This window comes from Callospermophilus lateralis, unplaced genomic scaffold, assembly GCF_048772815.1.
Source record: "Callospermophilus lateralis isolate mCalLat2 unplaced genomic scaffold, mCalLat2.hap1 Scaffold_592, whole genome shotgun sequence".
In the NCBI taxonomy this organism is placed as follows: Eukaryota; Metazoa; Chordata; class Mammalia; order Rodentia; family Sciuridae; genus Callospermophilus; species Callospermophilus lateralis.
Window position 1 is genome coordinate 65996 of NW_027514558.1, and position 25501 is coordinate 91496.

Below are 25501 nucleotides of genomic sequence, written 5' to 3' on the forward strand. Positions count from 1 at the left end.
GACTAGAGTGAGATGAAATCTTAGAGTAGTTTTAATTTGCATTTCTCTAATTACTAGAGATGTTGAATATTTTTTTTTTTGTTTATTTGTTGATGGATTGTATATCTTCTTCTGAGAAGTGTCTATTCAGTTTCATAGACCATTTGTTGATTAGGTTATTTGTGGTTTTTTGTTTTGTTTTGTTTTTGTTTTGGTGTTAAGTTTTTTGAGTTCTTTATATATCCTGGAAGTTAGTGCTCTATCTGATGTGTGTCTAGTAAAGATGTTCTCCCACTCTGTGGGCTCTGTCTTCATGTTATTTATCTTTTCCTTTGATGAGAAGAAGCTGTTTAGTTTGAATCCATTCCATTTATTGATTCTTGATTTTATTTCTTGTGCTTTAGGAGTCTGATCAAGGAAGTCAGGACCTAATCTGACATGATGAAGATTTGGGCCTACTTTTCCTTCTATTAGGCACAGGTCTCTGGTCTAATTCCTAGGTCCTTGATCTATTTTGAGTTGAGTTTTGTACATGATGAGAGAGAGGAATTTAATTTCATTTTGCTGCATATGATTTCCAGTTTTCCCAGCATCATGTGTTGAAGAGGCTATCTTTTCTCCAATGTATGTTTTCTACACCTTTGTCATGCAGGCTATCTTCTATTAATTTCTTATGAAAAATATTAATTTAAGGTGTTGGGTTGTGGCTCAGTGGTGGAGCGCTTGCCTAGCACATGTGGGGCCCTGGGTTCGATCCTCAGCACCACATAAAAAATAAATAAATTTAAAAAACCTATTGTATCCAACTATAACTAAAAAATAAAATATTTTTTTAAATATTAATTGAAATGATTTGAACTAGTATTATTTAGTATGCTTTAGTGAGGCTGAGGATATTATAATTGTAGAGGGAGAGAGGGTAGCAACAGCACATCTGATGCACAATCTACCTTTTTATCATCTTGTCACCAACTTGTTTAGTTCTGTCTTTATCATGGAGAGTGTAGAGGAGCCTATAATTGTGACTTAATCCATGACGTCATATGTTTCCTTGTTTTTTTGTCCTGTTTTTTGATAAAATAGACCTTCGTGATGGAAGCATAAAGAAAAAGTCATTAATTTTTCTCTTAAAGAAAAATAGATGTGTTACTCTTGCTGTTTCTGATCTACTTTCTATTTTTTTCTTTTTGCCTGTGCCCTTTTTTCATTCTAAATTTCCATTCCTCAGTCTTCATTGCCTTTGTGTTAATTTTTCAACACACTCTTCTCGAGTTTATTTCCCTGAACCCACTTCCTTGGATCTGTTATTTGCTTGACCTCCTCCCCAACATGTTGCACTCCCACATATCGTATCTATGGCAGTATGTATTTAGTTTTATGATGAAACTGATTTTAAAAAATAGGCAAACATACAGAATTTTGCTTTGCCAACAATGTTTTAACATAAAATTCTGTATATTGAGAGGAACTTATATAGATATTTAGTCATTTTTTACTCAGTGTACACAATAGCACCCCCTTATTCATGGTTTTGCTTTCCATGATTTCAATTACCTGTAGTCAACCATGATCCAGAAATATTAGATAGAAAATTCTGGAAATAAACAATTAAATTGCATGCTGTTCTGAATAGTCTAATGAAATTTCATGTCATTGTACTCTATCCTACCTGGGATTTGAATCATCACTTTGTTCAGTATGTCTAAACTGTATACATTACCTGCCTGTTAGTTACTTAGTGGCCATTTCAATTATCCCATCGAATGTTATATTATCATGGCGCTGGTGTTCAAGTAACCCTTATTATACTTAAAAATGACCCCAAAGTGAAAGATTAGTGAGGCTGGCAATTTGGATATGTTGAATAGAAACTGTAAAATGCTTTATTTAAGTGAAAAGGTGAAAGTTCTTAACATAAGGGGGAAAAAACAGTTATATGCTTAGGATGCCAAGATCTGTGATTAGATTTATCTGTCCATGAAATTATGAAGAAGAAAAAATAAATTTATGCTAGTTTTGCTATCATACCTCACACTGCAAAAGTTAAGCCACAGCTCAGTGTGGGGGTGCATGCCTTGGGAGACTAAGACAGGAGGATTGCAAGTTGGAGACCAGCCTCAGCAACTTAGGCCCTAAGCAGGTTAGAGATAACTTGTCTCAAAATTTAAAAAATAAATATAAAGGACTGGAGATGTAGCTCAGTGATTAAGTAATCCTGGGTTAAATCCACCACAGGAGAAAAAAAAGCTACAATGTGTAATAAGTGCTTGCTTAGTTAAGATGGAAAAGGTGTTAAATTTGTCTATGTATGTATAGGAAAAACTATGGTATATGTAAAGTTCGGTACTGGGGAACTTATCATGTGTAATTTGATAGTGTATTTTGATAGCATTTATTCTACTTCATTGATTTAGGAAGAAGTCAATGAAATTATCTTTCAGTAAAAAACTTAAAAGACCCACTTATGTTGTATTATTGTTTTAATGATTTCTGTATTCATGGTAGTTGACTTGTTTCCAAATCAGTCTTTTTAAAGTTTAAAGTACTCTGAAATCTAAAATGTAACTTTTATGATTAGACTTTTGGTTTAAGATGTTTTTGATATGTTTGAAAAGTCGTTAAAAATGACTATGTTTGTCGGATGTATTGATACATGTCTGTAATCCCAGTGACTTGAGAGGCTGAGGCAGAAGGCTTGCAAGTTTGAAGCCTCAGCAACTTAAGGCCCTAAGCAACTTAATGAGACTCTGTCTCAAAATATAAAAAGGCCTGGGGATATGGCTCAGTTGCTAAGTGTCCCTTGGTTCAATTCCTAGTACCAAAACAAAAAGAATGATTATGTCTTAAAAATAAAATTGTGACATACTGAGAAGACTACTGGACTTAATCAGGAAAGGTGTTTTAGCTCTGACACTATTACCAAGTAATTTAATACTATTGTACAAAAGTCTGTTAAAAATCTCTGGAACTGGGGCTGGGGATGTGGCTCAAGCATTAGCGCACTTGCCTAGCATGTGTGTGGCCCGGGTTCTATCCTCAGTACCACATGCAAACAAAAGATGTGTCCACCGAAAAACTAAAAAATAAATATTAAAAAAAAATCCTCTCTCTCTCTCTCTCTCTTTAAAAAAAATCTCTGGAACTTAGTTTCATTATTTGCAAAGTGGAGGATTTTAACTACATAGTATCTAAATATCCCTTCTAGCTTCAGAATATGTTAATTTTTACTTAGCTCATTTAATGTAATCTATTCTTCTCTTTAGAATTTTTGAAAAAGATGAGCATATGCTTGTATTGAATAAACTCCCTCAAAGCACTCAATTATTTCTTCCTTATGAACCTCATAAATTAGTAAGACCAAAAAAGATGCATTCTTCAGAACCAAGAGTTACAGGTACAGAATTGTTTATTATTTAATAACTTTATTTGTTTGGGTAAACCCACAGAAGGAGAAATAAAAATAAATTTTAGTTATCATTTGATGTGAGCAAGAACAAACAATACTGGAGACTTACAGATTCAGGAAAGTACTGCTTTGAGTCGGAGAGCAAACATAAAATGTCTTCTCTACATATTTTTTTCCCTCTGAGAAGGAAACTTTTTACATAAAATGTGTTTTGGTTGGGTTGCTCTGCTGTCAGAGGAATATAAATAATTAGATATTTTTATTTGAGGAATTCTATTGTCATATGTATGATTTCTATGGGTGGCATACTTGTGTTAATAGTGTTTGAGACTTGGTCATTGAGACATTTGAATTAGATTTCATTCAAGGATCCATAGATTAACTAGTTTAACTATATTATCAGTCTCCCCTCCATCATTACTATTATTACTTTGTCTTTTTTGGTTATGGATTCTAAAGATACAGTTTTGTCAGTTGGTCATTTTATCATTTCATATTTAATTGCTATCATAGTGAATGTAGAGTGATAAATTAAGAGATGTAATGTTTAAAAATTGTGTATTTAAATTTAAATTTAATATTCATATAGACTTGATTGTCTAAATGATAAGGTTAGATTACATGGTGGAGATGAGGGCCAGGGTTGTAGCTAAGTAGTAGAGTGCAAACTTAGTGTGCATAAGGCCCTGGATTCAATCCTCAGTATGAAAAAAAAGTCAGATGTTTGATTCTATCTTCAGAATTGATTTTTAAGTAGTATTACTTAATAATCTAGATAAAAAAGAAGAAAGTTCTGTGCAGCAGTCAAATCTTGCCAATATTGACTTCAGACAAAAGGAAAAAGACCCACACATAGATATTTCTTTTTAAATAATATAGATTAAATACTTGCTTTTGTTAAATGAGAGTAATGTACTACACTTGAGACAGAGATGTGTGTGTGCAGGTGTGTGTTATAAATATATTAAATCAGCCATTAGCATAACCTTTGAGATCTAAAAAAATTAAAATTTGAATATGACATTCTGAATATAGACTATAATATGCTCCATTGCCTTCAAAATAATGGAAAAAATATTTTAAAATACCAAGCCCTTTATCTATTAAACCAAAAACTTGAAAAATCTCTGGAAGAAGAAACACTGATTGGATTGAAGAAGGAAATTATAACCTGGGACATGCATAGGATAATTCTGTTATCAAAATAGAGATGCAGGGACAATCAATAGGGTAATTTGTTGGGCTCCTTCAGAGGGAGTTAAGTAACTTAACTCATGTTCATCTTTATTTCTCTACTTTGCCTTTGGTCAGCCTCAGTAATGGGATGACTAACTCCAGGTGGAAGCAGTGAGTAGTGGAGCATGGGTAAGAGAAACTGGCTTGTGTCCTGGGTGGTTCTTGATGCCTGTGAAAAATAAGGACTACACCAACCAAGTAACTAACTGCTAATATTGCATATCTTTATTTTCCCTTGAAAACAGTCCAGAGGGAATTCCTCAATGAAAAAAAAAATATTTGTCCTTTCACTGATTTGTAATTAATACAGACACTGAAATGAAACTAAGTCTAAATATGTATTATAGAAATCTAAAATTACAGATGATTTTAATATGGGATGAAGGTAGATAAATGAGGAAAACAAATGTTTACCGAAGTTTTTAATTTTTTGGTGGTGGAGGGGTAGTAGATGTAGGGAGAAAATATAAATGCTGATTAAGTATACATTCTGGAAAAATGCAAATTTATGTCTGTATGTCAAATATTTAAGAAAATCATCAGAAGAGAAATGGAAGGTGTAAATTTTTTAAAAGTAGAAGAAAAAAGATAAAAATTAGGTTAACAGAGTGGAAACAACAGTTAGCATTTAGATAGAAAACAAACAAGATCCTGGAAAAAGTTCTGAACAGATAAACAATCATAAAAATCTGACTGGGTTAAACCACTATTAGAAGACAGAGGTACTTGTATGGGATATATTTTAAAAATACAGTTACATACTATTAAAACAGAATAGCTGAAACAATTTTACAAATAAAGGCTAAAAATAAAAAATGGAAAGTATGCATCAGGTGAATACAAACAAAAAAGCAAATATAACAATATATAGAAATAACACAAGCATTAGCAAGGATATATATATTTCTTATTTTTTAAAGAGAACAGTTCATTGAGAAATCATAAAAACCATGTTGCACCAAATTATGCAAAGCAAAAATTGACAGAACATCTATCATAACAAAAACAATGAAATAAACTTTCCATTTAAGCCAGATATTTTTAGGAAAAATTAAAGGCTGTAAATGAACATAATAAAGCAGTGGCTTACATGTTAATATAAAACAAATTTTATTTAAAGTTAAAAATGAAGTATTAGCTCTTTCATATGTAAATAAAAAAGAAAGTTCAGGCTTCAATCTTTTAATTTGTTGTTTTACTTTTCTGTATTCTGTTTCAAAGATTTTAGAGGATAGAGGGACACAGAGCAGATCATCAATTGAGAAATGGCAAGATTTTCTTAATTAGTTATAATATGAAGGGAATAAATTTTAAAAAAGATTTACCTTAACTGTTATAAAAAAAGTTATTAATTTATTATAAACATCAAATTCATTGAGGGTTTTGAATTTGTTTTCCAGTATTTGTATGTCTTATATGTAGTAGTTTCAATTAATGTATATAAGCATTATATTGCAAATGATGATGATAAGGTTGAAATGCCAATGAAATGAGAGAACCTTGTATAGCTTTAGCAAATGTTTATTGTTTGTTTTGTTTTTTTTTTTAGTTTTGTTGATTTTATTTTTTTAAATACACAACAGCGGAATGCATTACAATTCTTATTACACATATAGAGTACAGTTTTTCATATCTTTGTATATAGAGTATGTTCAATTCATGACTTTTTACATGTACTTTTTTTTTTTTCATTGCAATTCTTATTACACATATATACTGCCGGGTTTCTGTTCTCTCGACTAAAAGGCTCAGGGTTTATTCCAGTTAAACTGGGCTGACTAGGCTGTGAAAAAAAAAACCACACAAGAGACACAAATACCTTTTTCTTTGGGGTTGCTGTGAAGGCTCCTCTGACCTTAATAGTCCGCAGGAAGAGAGAGAGCGAGAGCACACGCTGACCCCTTTTATTGAGGAGAAGCTATTCAAATGAGGCAAGGGGTCAGGTTTTAGGGGGCTGAGTCTATCTTCATGATGTCCACTGTCAGCAGGTTGACTGACATCTGGGCAGGCCACACCCAAAGACAAAGTAAGAGAAGGGGACACACAAGGCACTTCCATGGAAGATTCTATCCTAAACAGGGCAAGGGGTTATATTACAAAGGAGCATAGCTTCACCCATGGGGCTGTAGCAAGACACATCCATGCACAAGACACTGTCCCTCAAATCCAAGAAGGGTGGGGAAAGCTCTGCCACATTTCTGTGACTGAGCACCTCAGAATCCAGTCAGGGGCTGTTACTCAGTCACATGTAAGGTTGGTCTCCCACAATATACCACAATTTTTCATATCTTTGTTTGTATATAAAGTATGTTGATACCCAATTCGAGTCTTCATACATGTACTTCAGATAATGATATCCATCACATTCCATGGTCCTTGCTAATCCCAAGCCTCTCCTTTTCCTTCCCATCCTTCTTCCCTATCTAGAATTCATCCAATCCTCCCATGCTCCCCCTCCCTACCCCACTATGAGTCAGCCTCCTTATATCAGAGAAAATATTCAGAATTTGGTTTTTAGGGATTGGCTAACTTCACTTAGCATTATCTTCTCCAATGCCATCCATTTACCTACAAATGCCATGATTTTATTCTCTTTTAATGATGAGTAAAATTCTATTGTGTATATATGCCACATTTTTTTAGATCTATTCATCCACTGAAGGGGCATCTAGGTTGGTTCCAAAGTTTAGGTATTGTGAATTGTGCTGCTATAAACATTGATGTGGCTGTGTCCTTGTAGTATACTGTTTTTAAGTCCTTTAGGTATAGACTGAGGAGAGGGATAGCTGGGTCAAATGGTGGTTCCATTTCCAGATTTCCAAGGAATCTTTATACTGCTTTCCTTATTGGCTGTACCAATTTGTAGTCCCACCAGCAATGTATGAGTGTACCTTTCTCCCCACATCATATGTAGTCAATTCAATGCTTTCTTTTTTTCGTTCAGGTATTTAATGATTCTGGTGTGAATAACAATTCAAAATGTTCACATGTTACTGCTATTAAATGTTCACAAAATTTTATGCAGTTCAGGTAATTTTTTAAAATAAGAAAATTCTTAAGAGGTGAGAATGTAGTTCAGTGGTAGAGGACTTACATGGCATGCTACTAGGTCCCTGTTTCAATCCCCACCCCTACCTGCCCCCAATAAAAAAAACTTTAATTTCTGCAATTTGTGAATATCAATTCAAAATAATATAAAAATTATATGCCTTGCATTTTAGATTGTTAACTCCTCAGAAACGATCAAACAACAATCAGTGGTTTGAAAAAAGACATACAGGTATTTGCTATTCATATTTTTCCTAATAAATAAGGGTAATAAATTACATCAGTTTTTTATACTAGAATTATTTGGATTGTTTACATCTCTGTATAATTGATCATGCATACCTGGTTTTAAAACATATTCCCTCTAAATATTAAGTAAATGTATTTTATTGAAGAAATTTTGAAATAAAAAAAAAATATAAAAAATACTACCACCCAGAAATAATGGACATGATACATACCAGTGTATATTCTTTTAGTCTTTTTTTCTATGTGTATGTTTTGTTCTTTTACCCTCCAAATTTTAATTATACTATGTATATAATTTTGCATCCTTTTCCCCTTCATAATAAATTATTGAGGTTATTTCTACATATCATTAATTAGTTTTTATTAGTAATGACTGTATAATGTCCCATTGTGTGGATATGCCATTATTTAGCCATTCTTTCACATTGAATTCTTTTTGATTTCCTGTTTTTTACTATTATAAATAATGTTATTATATTTTTGCATTGATATATTATTATCTTGGACAATTTTCTTTGAATAAAGTCACAGAAAGATCACAGTATATATGCATGAATTTATTATTCTCAAATGAACTAGCTATTGAAACTTCATATCTTTGGAAATATAATTTATTTTTCTTTCTCTCCATATACATTTCAATATTCATGTTTGTATAGTTATGTATATACATGTATACATGAATATATAAATATAAACGTGAGTATATATTGTATATTAAGTGCATACATGCATATGTATTTTGGTAATCTAGTAATTCACAATAATTATTTAATTTATTATGCCATGTGGAAGTCTTTTTCTCTTCTTCTTGGATTATTGACTTTTATTTTGAAGTTTTAAAGATGGCTTTTTCTAATCCCAGGAAAATTCTGTTAATGTATGCATTTTAGAATGATTATATACTTAGAGTCTTTTTCTCTTACTCTTACTAGGAGATCCAACACAATATGTTTATTGTACACAAATGAATAGTCTCCTTGCTTTCTTCTAAGATAAAAACTTATCTTACCTGTACAGGTGATCTGTTCTAGCTATTTATAATTCTCTCTATATACCAAACCAACAGTGTTAAACAAGGACAAATAATTAATCAAACAATGCAGGGAACTGCATATAGCTGGCATAACTCTACCTGTTGTTCATACACAAGAAGTCATATAATTATCTTGAAATAAAAATATTTATTTCAATAATCTTTAGACCCAAAATTTGAAGAAATTAATATGTAATGAAAATAGTAATTTTTATTTAAATTCAGAAGACAAAAACAAGAAAGCTTTCAGAAGATCAGATAGAATAATATTGTCATGACTTCAATATAGAGAAAGATCTCTTAAACAGGAATTAAAAAGCCCAGTCATAAAAGAAAAATTGATGAATTTGGCCACATTAAAATTAAGATTTTTGTTTATCAAAAGATACCCTAAAAGAGTATCAAGTGCATCATCAAGCCAGAAGATATATTTGCAATACAGAAAGCTCTAAAAAGAGTAATTTGAAAGTATATACAGAACTTTTACAAAAGAAGAAAAAGACAACCCAATTAGAAATATATGCAAAATATGACTAGGTATTTTAAAAAGAGAAAGAAACGTTTGTGGCAGATAAACATGAAAAGATACTCAGCAAATCATGGAACTAAAAAAAAAAACCAAACCCACATTGAGTTATCGTTACATGTTTACCGAATTAGCAAAATTCAAAATGTCTCACAATATTATGTTTTGATGAGAATACAGGACAATAGGAGCTTTCAAACTATTGGTAGGAATTGTCTTTAAAAAATTAGAGCTAATTTGTCTAATGAGATTGAATGATTTCCAAGGTGGCTAGTTGTCACAGTGTAAATTAGTACAACTACATTAGAAAAGGTTGGCATCTGGTCTTGAGAAATGCACATACTCTATTCCTCATAATTCCACCTCTAGGCATATACTTAAAGAAATACAAGTATATACATACAATTGTATCAATAAAGAATGTTATTATTTGTAATAGTTTTAATGTGGAAACATCCTAGATACCCATTTGCAGTAGAATGTATAGATACATAATGTCCTGTTTGTGCAATGGAATACTTTATATCAGTAAGAAAACTATGTCATGTACTACAGAATGGATGAATCTCACAAGCTTATGTTACTCAAAAAAAAAGTAAACAAAAGCAAGAGATAGGACATATTTAATTTCATGATATAACATTTTAAATCAGGAAAATATGTTACTGAGATGATAAAATCATATATAACAAATTAGGAAAAAATTATCACAAAAGTCTGGATAGGGATTACCTCTAAGAGAAAGACATGGAGAATATAGGACCTTTTGGAGTGCTTGTGATGTTTTATTTCTTTACTTGATGTGGTTACATGAGTGTTCTCTTTATAATTTTGTTTGTTAAACTGTTTATATTTTATTCTCTTATATATTGGATTGAATATATATATATATATTGGATTGAAACATGAAATTGCCATTTTGGTAGACTAACAGAGTTAAATATTGGCAATTTCATATGGTTAAACTAATGTGTTTTACTTTATAATAAAATTGCAAAAAGAAAAACAGTTTGTTCTCATGTAACAGATGCTGAGTGTGGAGAAAAAGGGACAGTAAGACAATTAAGAGAATCAAAATGCACTTCACAAGTAAGTCAAATGTTTGATTTGACCATTCTAATTTTAAAATTTTGTGTCCATTTTAATTTTGGATTTAGTACAATAAAGATTGTTTATGTGAGATTTTATTAGTTGCTAATCAGGTTTCTAGGAAGTTACAGATTCTATTTTTCAGATTCAAAAGCAAGGCCAAAAACATGAGAGAAGAATAGCGTTACCTTAGGGAAGAAAAGGGAGGACAGGGGAGGGGATGTGGGAATAGGAAAGATAGTAGAATGAAATATATATATATATATATATATATCTGCATGACCAATATAATTCTACAACATACACACTCAGAAAAATGAGAAATTATGTCCCATCTATATATGATATATCAAAGTGCATAAATGCATTCTCCTGTCATTTATAACTAATTAAAACAAAAAAAGCCAAAAGGACTGGGGGTATAGCTCAGTTGTAGAGTGCTTGCTTAGCATGCTTAAAACACTGGGTTCCATTCCCAGCACCACTAAGAAAATAAAACAGAACAAGACAAAAACCAAAAGCCACAAAAAGTTTACACATAAATATGCAAAAATTGTCATTAATAAGGGCTGATAAATTAAAATTTTAAAAAACTAAGTGCTGATATATATTGAGATTGCAATTTGGTAAGATTAAATGATTTGTTGTGGCAGTCCAAGACCAGTAATTGCCATACTTGAAATTATTTTTGAATAGTGGGAAGCTTTAATTATGATAGATGTAGACAATATATTTTAAACTTTACCCTAGATACTAAGGGTTTAAATAAGAGAAACAATATAGTAGTATTATTCTGTAAGGAAATACAAATAATAAGTACATATAAATTTTTTTTGTCAGACCCAAATTACTCTTTCCTTTCAAGGAGTTAGTATATACAGTTATTCATCTATACTACAGTCCTAAACATTATTCTTTATCAAGTTCAGTATTTTCTGGTTGTTATACTTTTCTCAAGTAGCAATGAGGAAGATGGAGCTGGAAAGAAAAGAAAAAAATGATCATTAAAATAATTATTGTTTGAATGTGTATTTTAACATCACTTTTCCAGTTATTCTTATCTTACTTATCTGTGAAATGACTACAGATTAATATGGTATTTTCTGTCTTGTGCATTTTTATATATGTCATTCTATTAATGCAACAACATTCATTTTTAGTTTTCTGTTACTTTGAATTTGCAGCCTATACATGCAGAACATTTTGGAAAGTCAATAGAATATAATAGTGATGAAGTAGAAGAAAGGCCTGAGAATTTTCCACCAACTCCTGAAATTCCTATATTTTTAAAAACTCCTGAAGCTATGAAGACACACGAATCTTTGGAGAAAATACAGTTTCCTAAAGCTCCCTCATTTGAAATGTAGGACTTTATTTGATAATTATAAGTAAATTATGCATTAAGTCAGATAAAGTTGATAGGAATAGTAAAATGACTTATACCTGTAACTTTAAATTTTTTTTTAGTATAGAGTATTTCAGACATGCAAAGTAAAGACTAGCATAATGAACTTCCAAGTACCTATCATCCTGTTTGAAGTATTAATGTTCTGCTTTTCTTGTTTCACAGGTCTTCCTCTCTATTTTTCCTGCAGCGTTTCGCTGAAGATGATGTAGATCCTGAGTACTTACCCAGGGCAATACTATATAGATTTAAAATTTTCCAAAGGGTTAAATTTTGTAGAGAAATTTAAAATGTTAAAGAGCTACTGCCATATTTGGAAGATTGTGGGCTTATCATTGAATAATGTTCCAGCAGTCATTTTCCCACATGTTATAGTGTCTGAAGCAAGAATTGCCATTCTGCTTAGTAAGCTAGTTAGGCATAAATATCTCTAACATGAATATTTATCTTTGAAAACTATAGATATATGGTTTGCATTCAAGAAAATAGTGCTACCTTTAAATGTTGTCTTTAGTTCAGTCTCTTCCTTAATACTGATCCCTGAGGTTTTTCCAAAATATGTCAGATAGATTTCACTTTATCAGGGATATCTCACCTATATCCTACTTCTGTATTTTAAATTGTTAAAATAAGTTTTATATAAGAATACTATGCTATTGACTCAAGCACAGCATGTTTAAAGTGAAACTCAACTTCAAATCTGAGAATTATTAAGGAATATCAGATTATATGCTAAAATTTCTCTCCATGGATGAGAAAATTATGATCTGTAAAGTTAAATGACTCATTCATGGTCATAGAGATAGTTTATGGAAGTATTGTTACACTTCATACACACACACACACACACACACACACACACACTTTTTTCCTTTTTTGGTATTTGGAATTGTCTCCAAGGCCTTGTGAATACTAAGTACTTAATCTTCTGTTGAGCTATCCCCCTGGCCCCTATTATATTTTAAAAACACTTATGTAGCACTATCTGTGAGCCACTGTTATAAGCACTTTAGACCATTTAATATTGATCATTTGGTGTTCACAACAATCTTATACATTTTAGGTACATTATTATCATTATTTTATAAATGAGGAAACATAATTATAGGTAATACAAATAATCATTGTTAGAGTTGAGATTTTAAACCCAGGCAGTTCTGGTTTTAGAATCCATTCTCCTAACCAATGTGTTACACATTGTATTGTCTATTTTTTCCTGATCATTTTACTGTTTAACTCCCTGATAGACACTTAGTAATGGCTGGCTTCTAATCCAGACACAGCTTGTTGGGGCTGGGGCTGGGGCTTAGCAGTAATGCCCTTGCCTGGTATGTGTGAGGCACTGGGTTCGATTCACAGCACCACAGATAAATAAATAAAGTAAAGGTCTATCAAAAACTAAATATATATATAAACAACATAGACACAGCTTGTTACTGACTTTCAAGATCTTGAAGACCATGTTGGGGTTAAGCGCTTGGACTTTGAATCTGAAGTGCTGAATTCAATTCTCAACTCTAGAACTTACTGTATTTTTTTGAGCAAATCATTTATACTTTCTATGCTTAAAAATATTTTACTGTAAAATTAAAGTGACTGAAATAATATCTGTATTATAGAGTTATTATGAGGAATAAGTTATGCTTATGGAAGTACCTAGAAGAGTGCCTGACAGTATATTGAGTATATATTCATAATAATTATCAGAAAGTTGACTTTCTATAGTAGTCTCCTCCCAAACCATCTTTTCTGTATAGGTTGCTTCAATAACTACTTCCTACCTTCCCTTCTATGCTAATGTTTACCCCCATGACATTGCTTGTGGTCAATCTTCAGTGTTTAGTTATAGATTTTTAACATTTTGATAATTTTTAAAAATCTCTTTGTAACAGAAATGCAGTTCCTGAAGGTCAAACACAAAAAGAATCCTCTGGATTTTCATTTCTTACAAGTTATACTTCTAGATCACCTAGATTGAATTTATTTGACTCTTCTGTATTTGATTCAGAAATTTCATCAAATCAGGTAAAATGAGAAACTAAAGTTGATTTCTAAAAATTGTACACTGAAACTTAGGGGTAATTTTATTTCCTTAGTACCAAACTATCCTGGGACAGGATAAGGCAATTTTTAAAAAAATTCTGGGTAGCTGTAGTATAGCAAAGTGCCCTATTATCTTTTTGCTCTTAACTTTAGATGCCCCATATTCACTGTATTTATTTTTTTAAATTTCAAGATAGGGATGATTTAAATTTCAGTTAAGGATTTCAGTTAAGGGCAATTTGCAATGAATTTGTCTTTTTAATTAACGTGCCTACTAAACAAACTACATATTCTTTTTTTTTTTTTTTTTTTGAGAGAGAGAGAGAGAGAGAGAGAGAGAGAGAGAGAGAGAATGAATTTTTTAATATTTATTTCTTAGTTTTTCGGCAGGCACAACATCTTTGTTTGTATGTGGTGCTGAGGATCGAACCCGGGCCGCACGCATGCCAGGCGAGCGTGCTACCACTTGAGCCACATCCCCAGCCCCCAAACTACATATCCTGAAAACAAACTTTACATATTATCAGTGAACTTACAATGGCTTCATGTTTTGTCTTTTCAACTATGTGTGTGTACATGGCAACATTATCATTGGTTCATTTTAAAAGACCTAAGGAATTTCCTGCATCAACATTGCTACTGTTCATTGGAAATGCTTATTTCTCTATTTAGTAATTAAGCCCCCAAATTAAGATATGCTTTATTTGAAAAGCAAGACAATATAAATTTGTGGTTAAAACTAGACTCTGAAGCCTGATTACTTGAGTGTATACTATATGTAAGATTTTGGGTAACTCTCAGTTTCCTTATCTGTAAAATGAAAATAATTATTACCATAAGGTTTGTAAATATTTAGGTGAGTTTATGCACATAAAACATTTAGAAGTTTCAATCACTTAATAATACCATATAAGTATCAATGTAATATAAGTATTATTACTTATTTAAATTAGTCATATTTACCCATTTTTTATATTTATTAGAATTTTTATTACTGTGTTCCTTGCACTATATTAAGCTGTTGAAATTATAAGTTTGTTGATGATATAGTAGTATACATTTCATATTTTGTTTCTTTTAACTTTGGTGTCAATTTTACTTAAATACTTATTTCAAAAACTAGTGGGGCTGAGGATATAGCTCAGTTGGTAGAGTGTTGCCTCACATGTACAAGGTCATGGGTTCAATCCCCAGCACCCCAATAAACGACAACAAAAAATTAGTAATCCCTAAAAAAGTACATTAGAAAAATAGTTGAGAGTTACTAAATTCTCATTTACAGTAATACTATGAATGTTAAAATAAGTGTACATATATATAATGAGATACTCTCTGGATTTTTGTTTCTTTAAGGGCAAAGACCTGTTATATTCACTTCTGAATTCCTCACAGCACCTAGAATCCTGCCTTGCATAGCAATCTATATTTATTTACAGTGAACATAGTTTTATGAAGCCCACATATAATCTTCTGAAATTAAAAAATAAAATCAAATTTATTTATGCAAAGAGTGATTCAAGATTTTAGTTTTTTCTGGATGTATGTCTAAATTTTCTTTTTAAGATTTATGGGTATGTGCTGAAGACAGTAGAATGAGAAAGGGAGAGAAACAAAACACAACTGTCTGGTAATCAGTCCATCCAGTCAGTCAGCCATTTTAATTGGTAGTTGGCTTATTTAGAATAAAATAACTGAGATATTAAAAAATATAAGAAAACTTCAAAGTGTTACAAAGTAATTTCTTTTGCTTAATGTACTAGTTGATCAGTTCTCTAAAGAAAAAAATATTAGGTGCCTTAGAATACTTGTTTTAGGTAAATCTTTCATTTACTGTAGAGTTAATAATAATTGATTTTAAATTTAAGATGTTGACAAATTTAATATGTATAGTTTTAAATAATATAATGATGAAAACAGTATTTTTCTTTAGTGGAAATTCAGAGAGTCAAACACCAAATAATTCTATACATAAAGTTGATTTTTGAACAATGCTATGAGTGTATATTGTAGTTGGTCAATAAATAATGGTTGGATAAGTTTGACTTATGCAATGTCTCTCAGATCTAACATTTTTTTCTCTCCATTTCCATTGTTATGATGGTATAGGTAAAGTCAATTTTCACCATCTCTTTGCTGGACAATAGAGTTTTGTTCCTTTTGGTTTTCTCCACTTCTAGACACTTCTGTTCCAGCCTTTCTACACATCTCTCCTGAAGAATCCTTATAAAACAATTTATTTAATATCATATTATTTTTGATAATGCTTAATGTTTTCCTGTTGTCTACTAAATAAAGTCCTGATTCTCTAGTGAGACATTCAACTGTCTTTCCAAGCTCATCTTCATTAAATCCTGCTTAATATATCATTATTATTTCTCAATATCTTGCCAAGTTGAGCTGATTTCTGTTACTCTAATAATTCTTATGCCTATTTCTGGGCCTCTGTGCTAGTCTCTTCATTTGAAGTGTTTTATTACACCTTCTACCACATATAGTAGTTCTTTATTTACTTGAGTTCACATTACTTACAAGTTGGGTTTATGTTTGAGTCTGTTTATCCTTCCATAGTGTCAAGAATAATGCCTCCCATGTGAGAAGAATACATTTAAATATCTGTTAAACAGGTAAATAATTCAGTGGTACTGTATTTATTGTATAAATTGTATTGTAATCCTCTAGGTTATATGCATTCTATATAACATGGAGAGCATGATCTTGTAATATTTGTCTTCCTCAGGAAATTTATTTGGGAAACCAGAAGGAGAAGACACCTTTACATTTTCTTTTTAATCAGACACTTTTTAATCAGCTCATACATTTGGTACTGGAAAAGATGATTTTAGTTTTCCCTTTTCTTTTGAACAGGATCAAACAATACCTTCTTCTTCATTAAAATGTTTTTCATCTTCCTCACAAAATACAGCACAATTTACTTTTTTTGAACTAGTTATTAATTTTTGAATTATTTTAATATTTTATAATCATCTAGGGCATAAATTTACATTACTACTAAAAACTGAAGATACTCCTTTTTTGGTGATGAGATGAAATGGTTTACCATAGTGAAATTATTTGATTATATTAATTTAAATATTTAATATTTTTTATTTATAACATTAGCTAGTCATTTATTTTGGTTTTGATTTTGCAAGGCATACCCAGGCAGAACTTTTGTTAATCTGTAAAATTTGATACTTCTTCCATTACTCTTCATTATAAATATAAATATGTTTATTCCTGGAGTCCAAATTTCATTCTTAATGGTATTTTAGTTGTTTTCATAAGAAGAAGAATTCCTGAGGTCATCAGAAGACTTTTTAGTGGCAACTGTTTAAAATTAGTGCTCGGGTATACTATAGCAACTAAACATTTTTTTTTTTTACAATTACTGGGTTTCACTTATGCATCAATGTTCCAGAATTTGAATAGTATTCTAATAATCATTTCAGAGGATTTATTATTGACAGTGAATTAAATCTCTGTTGTTTTCTCTTAAATACAACAAATAGTAAATTTCTAATTTTATCAGTTATGTTTTCTATCTTTAATGGAAGAAAATTGTATGAGAAAGACTATTTTCTGAAAATTGAGTTGTTGTTATCAATGGTGTTCCTGCTTTTTGTTTAAACCTTTTTTGAAGAACATTTAAAACTTTATTCCCTGTCTTCAACAGAAAACAATTTCATACTTATATTTTGTATTTTCAATTAATTATATATAACTTAAATCAAGATGTTTAAAATTTTCTGAAATTATGTAAATATTGTACAGTATCTTGTATTTTGTGCTTTTTAAATTGGTTGTAATGTCAAGTAATAAAGAGTTTAAATCCATATTTGATGTGTAACTGCTGTCACATTTTTAAACCTTACTTCTTCTGATTCCCCTTCTTTCCCACATCTGGTCAAACTGATAAGAAAATCTAGGCTCTCTCTCCTTTGGTGTCAGTAACAAGTGTACAAGAACTCTCACCCCACCTTCACTCATAACCACCTTAAAAACCCATGAGCAGTCTTTTTTCTTAGGCAATTTTCAGATCAATATGGAGGCCTGCCCTCCCCTCCCCATAAAATCTTGTTATGTGAGTAGAAAATCTTTTCATATCCTATTTGAATGGGGATGTGTGGCATCATCAGTCTCAATATGCAAACCACATTTTGGGTGAGAGTCTATACTGTTTCATCAGATATCCAAAACATCATAATTGTGTTAAATTAAACCTTCCCAAAGACTTGTAAAAAAGGCTAATCTAACTAATGATAATATTTTTAAAACTTTAGACTGTGTTAAGGAAAAAGAACCCACGAATCTTCAACTGATTGGAATATTAAAATTCTAGTTAAAAAGCTGAAATTTGGGGCTGGGGCTATAACTCAGTGGCAGAGTAGTTACCTTACCTGAAAGGCACTCGGTTTGATCCTTAGCAACACATAAAAATAAGCAAACAAAGGTGTTCTGTCCATATACAATTATAATTTTTTTTAAAGCTGAAGTTTTTATTTTCATATTAGGTATTTGTTTTATAACCCCATGATTTAATTAATTGGTGGTTTTGATATAATAGAGAAATTGACAATATATGAGAAAGGAGAAAAAAAAGTTGAAATTGGTTTATTTGTTGTTTATTAAGAAATTCAAAACTGGTTTTAGCCTTGAGTGACTCAGTGAGTCTATGGTTTATTTTTACTTCAGAGTAATATCTAGCACAGTAGTGTAGTTAAATAATGCATCAATAATTGGAAGAAAATAAATATTTTTGGTTTTTGTTCTGCAGTACTAGGCCCTGCACATGCTAGGCAAGTTTTCTACCTCTGAGCTACAAACCAGCCTCTAAAATCAGTACTTTAAAATATCTATAGTGCATATGGCAACTTGGGAGAATATAAAATGTCTGGAAAACATAGTCCTACATTCAGGTAACAACTAGTTGAAATTGTTGTTTTTTAATACTTTTTAGATATAAGTGGACACAATATTTTTATTTCATTTTTTATGTTGTGCTGAGGATCAAACCCAGTTCCTCACACATGCTAGGTGAGTGTTCTGAGCCACAACCCAAGCACTAGGTGTCAGTGTTATGGAATTTTTATCCTCCAGTTTGTGTTTAATATGACAGAAAAAAAAAGTGTCACTGACACTTTGTAATGAAATGCTTATTCTTTTCCTCTCTTTGTCTTTTATAGAAACAGATGCTTACTTGATTGTCTTTGAGTCGGGATTCCCTCTTGTGGACTTTACAAAATGATATGTCCTCTTGTCACTCATGTAACTCTCATACTTTCTCCTTGGTCAGGGGTTTCTGATGTATCCATAGCTATCATGTCCACATAATTTTGGAGTGTATAGCCAATTTGTGTCTCTGTGTCCTCTTCTGACAAAAGTGAACAGTGTGAAATATGGTGTGAAGATTATCTGGTGAGTAATTGGATGCCCTGGAGCTGAAAGAAATCTCTTGGAACACCCTTCACTTAAGTCTATCATTTTTTTTCTTTGACTATTGAAAATACTGCTATGTGATAATGGACATGCAGTCATTTATTTGACTTCCTCATTCTAACTTCTTGAAATTCTACCCAGAATTAGTGTAATCATGTTATGTGTTAGCTCTCTTTTAAATAGTTCAAGTAGTCTACATGATTTTCCCAAATGAGTTTTCTAAATTTACATTTTTACCAACAGTGTACAAGGATTTCTTTTTTTCTATATCCATAATTTCTTGACTCATTTTTATTATTAAATTATTGACAAAACTGTTCTCCTTTTTAGTGTAGGCACTGGAGATTGAACTCAGATGCACTAAACCACTGAGCCACATTCCCAGCCCTAATTTGTATTTTATTTAGAGACAGGGTCTCACTGAGTTGCTTAGTGCCTCACTTTTCTTGAGGCTGGCTTTGAATTGCGGTTCCTCCTGCCTCAACTTCCCAAACTGTTTGGATTACAGGCATGTGCAACCATGCCTGGTGGCAAAAGCTACTCTAATAGTGGTGTTCAGTATACAAGCGTCCACTGTTTGGCTAGTACATCAAATTCATGTTAGAAGATTGTAGAGTCCAATCTGTCAAGTGGCCACAGAGAGAGTGTGTAGAAAATCTTTTCTGGGAATTAACAGATATCTGTGCTTTCTAACCTCTTCTCTGAACTACTGGATGGGATTTTAGCAGCCCATAGACATGCTTACAAATCAATAGAAGACCTCGGGTTTTAATCTGGTAGATATTTGCATATGATCAGTAAGCTTTACTCCCAGAACTTTGAGGGCTTGAAATGTCTTTCTATTTGTGGTCCCCCTGCCTAAGACTTATACTTTTTTTTTCAGAGTGTTTTGTTATATATGAGGAAAATAGCTTTTTGTCCATTGAGTGGAACATGTTAAAAGATTAGATGGTCAGTGAAGAAAACGTTTTTCTCCTGGGAAAAATTGGCAGTCATGGAATTTTTAGAAAGGCAAGCTGGAGATTGGAGTTCTTTGTGTGTTGAACACACACAAATGCATAAACCAAATCTTTTGTGATTAACTTCTCTCTCCTGATCTCAGGGTTTAAGCACATGGATGTCCTTGCATGGACATAGATAACTATCACTTTTTCTACGTTCTTAGCACTTATTAATGTCAAGATCCTTCTTCAGCACAAGCAAAATTAAGCTGTAAGCACAAAAACTATTTAGAGGTATTGTGTTATATATATGGTCCCAATCTTTCTCTTTTCAGGGTGATACTGGCTGTTGGTAATTCTGTTCCAATTACATAGTACAATGCCTAAGGCTGAACTGAGGCCCAAGTTTACCCTAGCTTTTTAAAATCATCAAGTGGCAGGTATTTTCCCAGCTATTCAATTTATATAAATCTTTCAACTCATTTTTTTACTTTGCCTAAGAGGAACTTGAAACAATATTTGCATTCAATGTATCCATGGATGGCGAGAGAGTAAGTAGCTCCTATTCTTTTATATTCCCAAGATTGCCCTCACTTAAAATATGCCTTTTATTATTGGGCTGCAATTTGAACCCAGTGCCTTGCATATTGTATACAAAAACTATACCAGTAAATTCTGCCCTGTAGTTGATTTTCCTTTAGGTTTGGCCATGTCATCCTTTCACATGTGGTGAGTTTCTTAAGGTGTTTAGATTTATGTTGGCCTTTCAATTTTTATTAAATAAACATTGAGTTTTACAGACATATACATTCATTTATGGATATTGTTTTGTATTACGATTCTTTGGTTTTTATTATTGAAAAATAAGTTCTTTTAATTCAGAATTTGACTGCTAATTTTATGTATAACATATAACATTCCAGATAAATTTTAGAATTTTGCTCTGGTCACTTCTTTCATAAAAGTAAAATATGTTAACATTTTAATGAGGTGATGTTTGAGATTTAGGGGGAATTTTACATCTTGGTAATGATGAGTTTTATCATGTACACAATAGTGAGTATAATCAAGTCTTTTATATGTATATATTTATTTTCTGAAACTCTACATATTTTTAAATATGTATGCAAGCAAAATATTACATATATGTTACATCTACATAAAACTATTTGATGATTTACATATTTGTCAAACTGGATATATTATGATAAAATGGGTTCTGGAAATCATTTTCGTCACTTTATTCTTATATCTTTCTCAATGTACATTGCCTTTTCTTCATGTTTTGGGTTTTATCTGTTTGGACCAATACTGTCATACTTTATATGTTATCATGGTTCAGATGTGCAGTAATTTTTATAAGCATATGCTTCTGTTGGGGAATAAACATGTATTTTCAATAGCCAGTTTCTTTGAAGAAATAACAATTTTTACTTCCTCTTTAGTTCATGAAAATTTGTTTCATGTGTTTACTGATACTATTTAATTTTGTCTCACAGTTATTATTTTATTTGTCATTTCCTAATTTCTAATGCTATTGAGATATCTTATGATTATTTAACACTTATGTTTCCTTTTGAAAGATGTATATTGAAATATGTTTCTTTTCTTTTTTGGTTCTGGGAATTGAATCCTGAGGCACTTAACCACTGAAAAATATCCTAGATCTCTTTAAATATTTTCATTTTACTCACAATCTCACTTAATTGCTTAGGTTCTCACTAAATTTCTGAGACTGTATTTGAACTCACATTCTTCTTCCTGAGTATCCCAAGCTGCTAATATTATAGGAATATTCTACTATGTATATATAGCTTTTATGTTCTCTTCCTTGGGGTCTCAGTTTTTGACATTCTTTAAATTATTATTTACTTTTTTGTTACCCAGTTTTAAAATCAGGGATGCGTAACTACTGTGTAACATCCCCTCCTCTTTTTATTTTATTTATTTTTAAATTTTAAGGCAATGTCTCTAATTTTCTTATGGCCTGAATGAATTGCTAAGGCTACCTTTAAACTTGGAATTCTCTTGCCCTAGCTTCCTTCTCTATTTTTCACATGTGAGGCATACATTTTGTCATATGTGAGGCAATTAGTTTGTCCGAATTTGTTACTTCAGTTGGTACCGTTTAATGGTATCATATCACAACTACAAATTACATTTTAATATTTCCCTGTTTTGTTATGGAAACATTATATAACTTGAAAACAAACAACCATATTCATGTATTTATTATTGTTATTATTATTATTATTATTATTATTTTATTTTGGATGATTAAAGAAAGGTTTGCCATACTACTCAGGTACAATTGCGTCCTTTCTAAAGTTTATTTTAAGTATCTCACTATAATGCTTAAGCATTTAAAAAATATTTTTAGTTGTAGAAAGACACAATAACTTTATTTTATTTATTTATTTTTATGTGGTGCTGAGGATCAAACCCAGTGCCTTACACATGCTAGACAAGTGCTCTACCAACTGAGTTACAGCCCCAGCCCTGAAGATGAACTTTATCTTGCAATTCTTCTTACTTTTCTTACCAAGTAGCTGGTATTACAGTCACCCACCACTATATAAATTGTATAAATCCCTTTCTTGTAAAAGTTTTTGCATATCTTATATTTTTCTTTTATATTAAAAGTATTTTTTTACCAATGAATGATTTATTATGTCTTACCAGGAAATAATACAATGACTTTTTTGTTATGCAGATATTCCATTGTTTTAGCAGCTTTCTTTGAAAAGGATATCATTTCTTCTCCTTTATGGCAGTAAAGTATCTGTCTTTCATCATTGTATAAGTGGTGAGAGCCTTTTTAAGTTTTCTGTCTTTAATTCCACAGGGCTAATTATTTGTTTCATTATAAGGTCTACAGTGATTGTTATAATGTTAAATCCTAGAGTCATATGTGGCTCTATGGATTTAACATTATAAATCATATTGTTTTCATTAATGATGGACTTCATGTACATTATAATGGCTAAATTATAATGTAGGTATGTAATGCTCTATACCATCTAGGACTGTGTTAGTACCCATCATATTAACAAAATAACAGAATCATCTTATGGTGCATTTTCCAGAATGTATCCACATCATTAAATGAAGCATCATTATACATACCATACATGTTAAATTATATAATATATAAATAATATAAAATTTTTACATGTAAAATTTACCATAGCCCTTTTAATTTTGTGTTCTCATTGCAACATTTGGTATTATTGATACTTTCTCTGCTATGTTCACTGTTAATATGTTTAGGTATTACTCCTTTGTCAGTATTTTTCTTGAGTCTCTTCCTATAAAAATTACCTTTCCCAAAATACTGATACTGATAAGTAGCTAACAAATTCTTAGTTTTATTTTAAATTTAACTCTTAGTAGTGTGAATTCTATTTTTACCTCAACTTAAACAAATTTTTAAGGTTTATTGATATAGTTACTATCTATCTATCTATCTATATCTATATCTATATCTACATATCTATCTATCTATATCTATATATATATATATATATATATATATATATATATAGAGAGAGAGAGAGAGAGAGAGAGAGAGAGAGAGAGATTTTATGGTGCTGGTGATTGAACCCAGGGACTTGCTTGTGAGGAAAGTACTCTACCAACTGAGCTATATCCTTTGCTCTAATTACTATAAATATTTAAGGTGTATACTTTTATATATAAACTATATAAATAAATAAATATATATATATACACACACACACACACACACACACACACACACACACATATCCATAAGAACAGCTCAATAATCAATTAATTCATCCATTACCCCAAAGTATTTTCTAGTACCATTTTAGTCTCTCCCTTATGTTCTTCCCCACCACCTTTCATGAAATTAAGTTGATATTATGTAACAATGCAAATAATTGAACAGCATCAAAACTATACAGATCAGTGAATTATTACAAAGAGAATAAACTATGTAACTACTATTTATATTCAGAAATAGAATATTAATGATGCTACATAGAACAGCTTCATGTCTTTTTGCTTTCACTATACCCTCCAGTCACCCTAGTGGTATCTTCCACTTTTTTTCTTCCAACTAATTGCTTAAAAAAATTATTATTTTTTAAAAGAAAACAAAACACAGAATTGGGAACATCTACTCATTTAATTATTTTAAAAGTGTAGATTATGTAGCTAATTGTGTAGGAAACCAAACCTTATGCCAATCATGCTTGATTCTTTGTTGGTGGAGCAAATTGGAGAGTTATCAAGGAGTCAGAATATCGAGGGGTTGGGACATTAAGAATTCAATTATAAAAATTTATCAGAGTATAAGTATTGGTTGGATTGGTTGAAGAAAAAAAAAGAGATTGGGTATGAGTTACCAGAGAAAATCTGAGGAATCTCAAATGGCACAGATACAGAAGTGGAGCAAAAGCAGATTGAAGTTGGATGAGCAGTGCCTGAAGAAGAAGAAATTACAAGTCTTGAGAGAAAAAAGTGTCACATCTCCAGCAGAACTCTAAGATCAAGAAGCCAGGTGTGTGGCATACTTGTTTGATTTCACCATTACACCATTAAGTTTTGGCTTTTAGAAATTTCCATATATGAGGCCACTGGCATACATATTATACTGCCACAATAGATTCTCTCTTCTCCCACTTGTGATCAGCCTTTTTCTTATCTAATACACCCTTAGCCATTTTTTCTTTCTCCTGAGATCCATTCTCTTGTTCCTTCACCAATTTTTCTTCTTCTTTGTCAAGTTTACCTTTACTTCCATTGTCTTCTCTTTTAGATACTTGATTCTCACCTATGCCACATTCCACATTCCCTATGCTTTTCTCTGACATTTTTGTGGTACTGGGCATAGTTTCATGGGAAACTTGGTTACCAGAGCCCTAACTTAGAGGGACTAGACAGTGGAAGGTAATAGCAGATTCAGTCTCTTTTGGTGGTGAAAGCAGAAGTGGCAGCCACCTGTTGGAACATTAAGAATATTTTGGTGTCAAAGAGTAGAACTGATGACAAATTAAGGTATGCCTATGTAGATAGTACCAAACCAATTTTCCACAAGTCTCTAAAAGTTTACATGGCAAAAAATAAAAGGGTTTGACAA

The 25501-nt window shown here is 31.4% G+C and overlaps 1 pseudogene; it reads left to right on the forward strand.

Moving 5' to 3' along the window:
* LOC143388551 (protein SIX6OS1-like) overlaps nt 1-16978 on the forward strand; it is a 29357-nt pseudogene extending 12379 nt beyond the window's left edge.
* Nucleotides 16979-25501: the final 8523 nt, after the last annotated feature.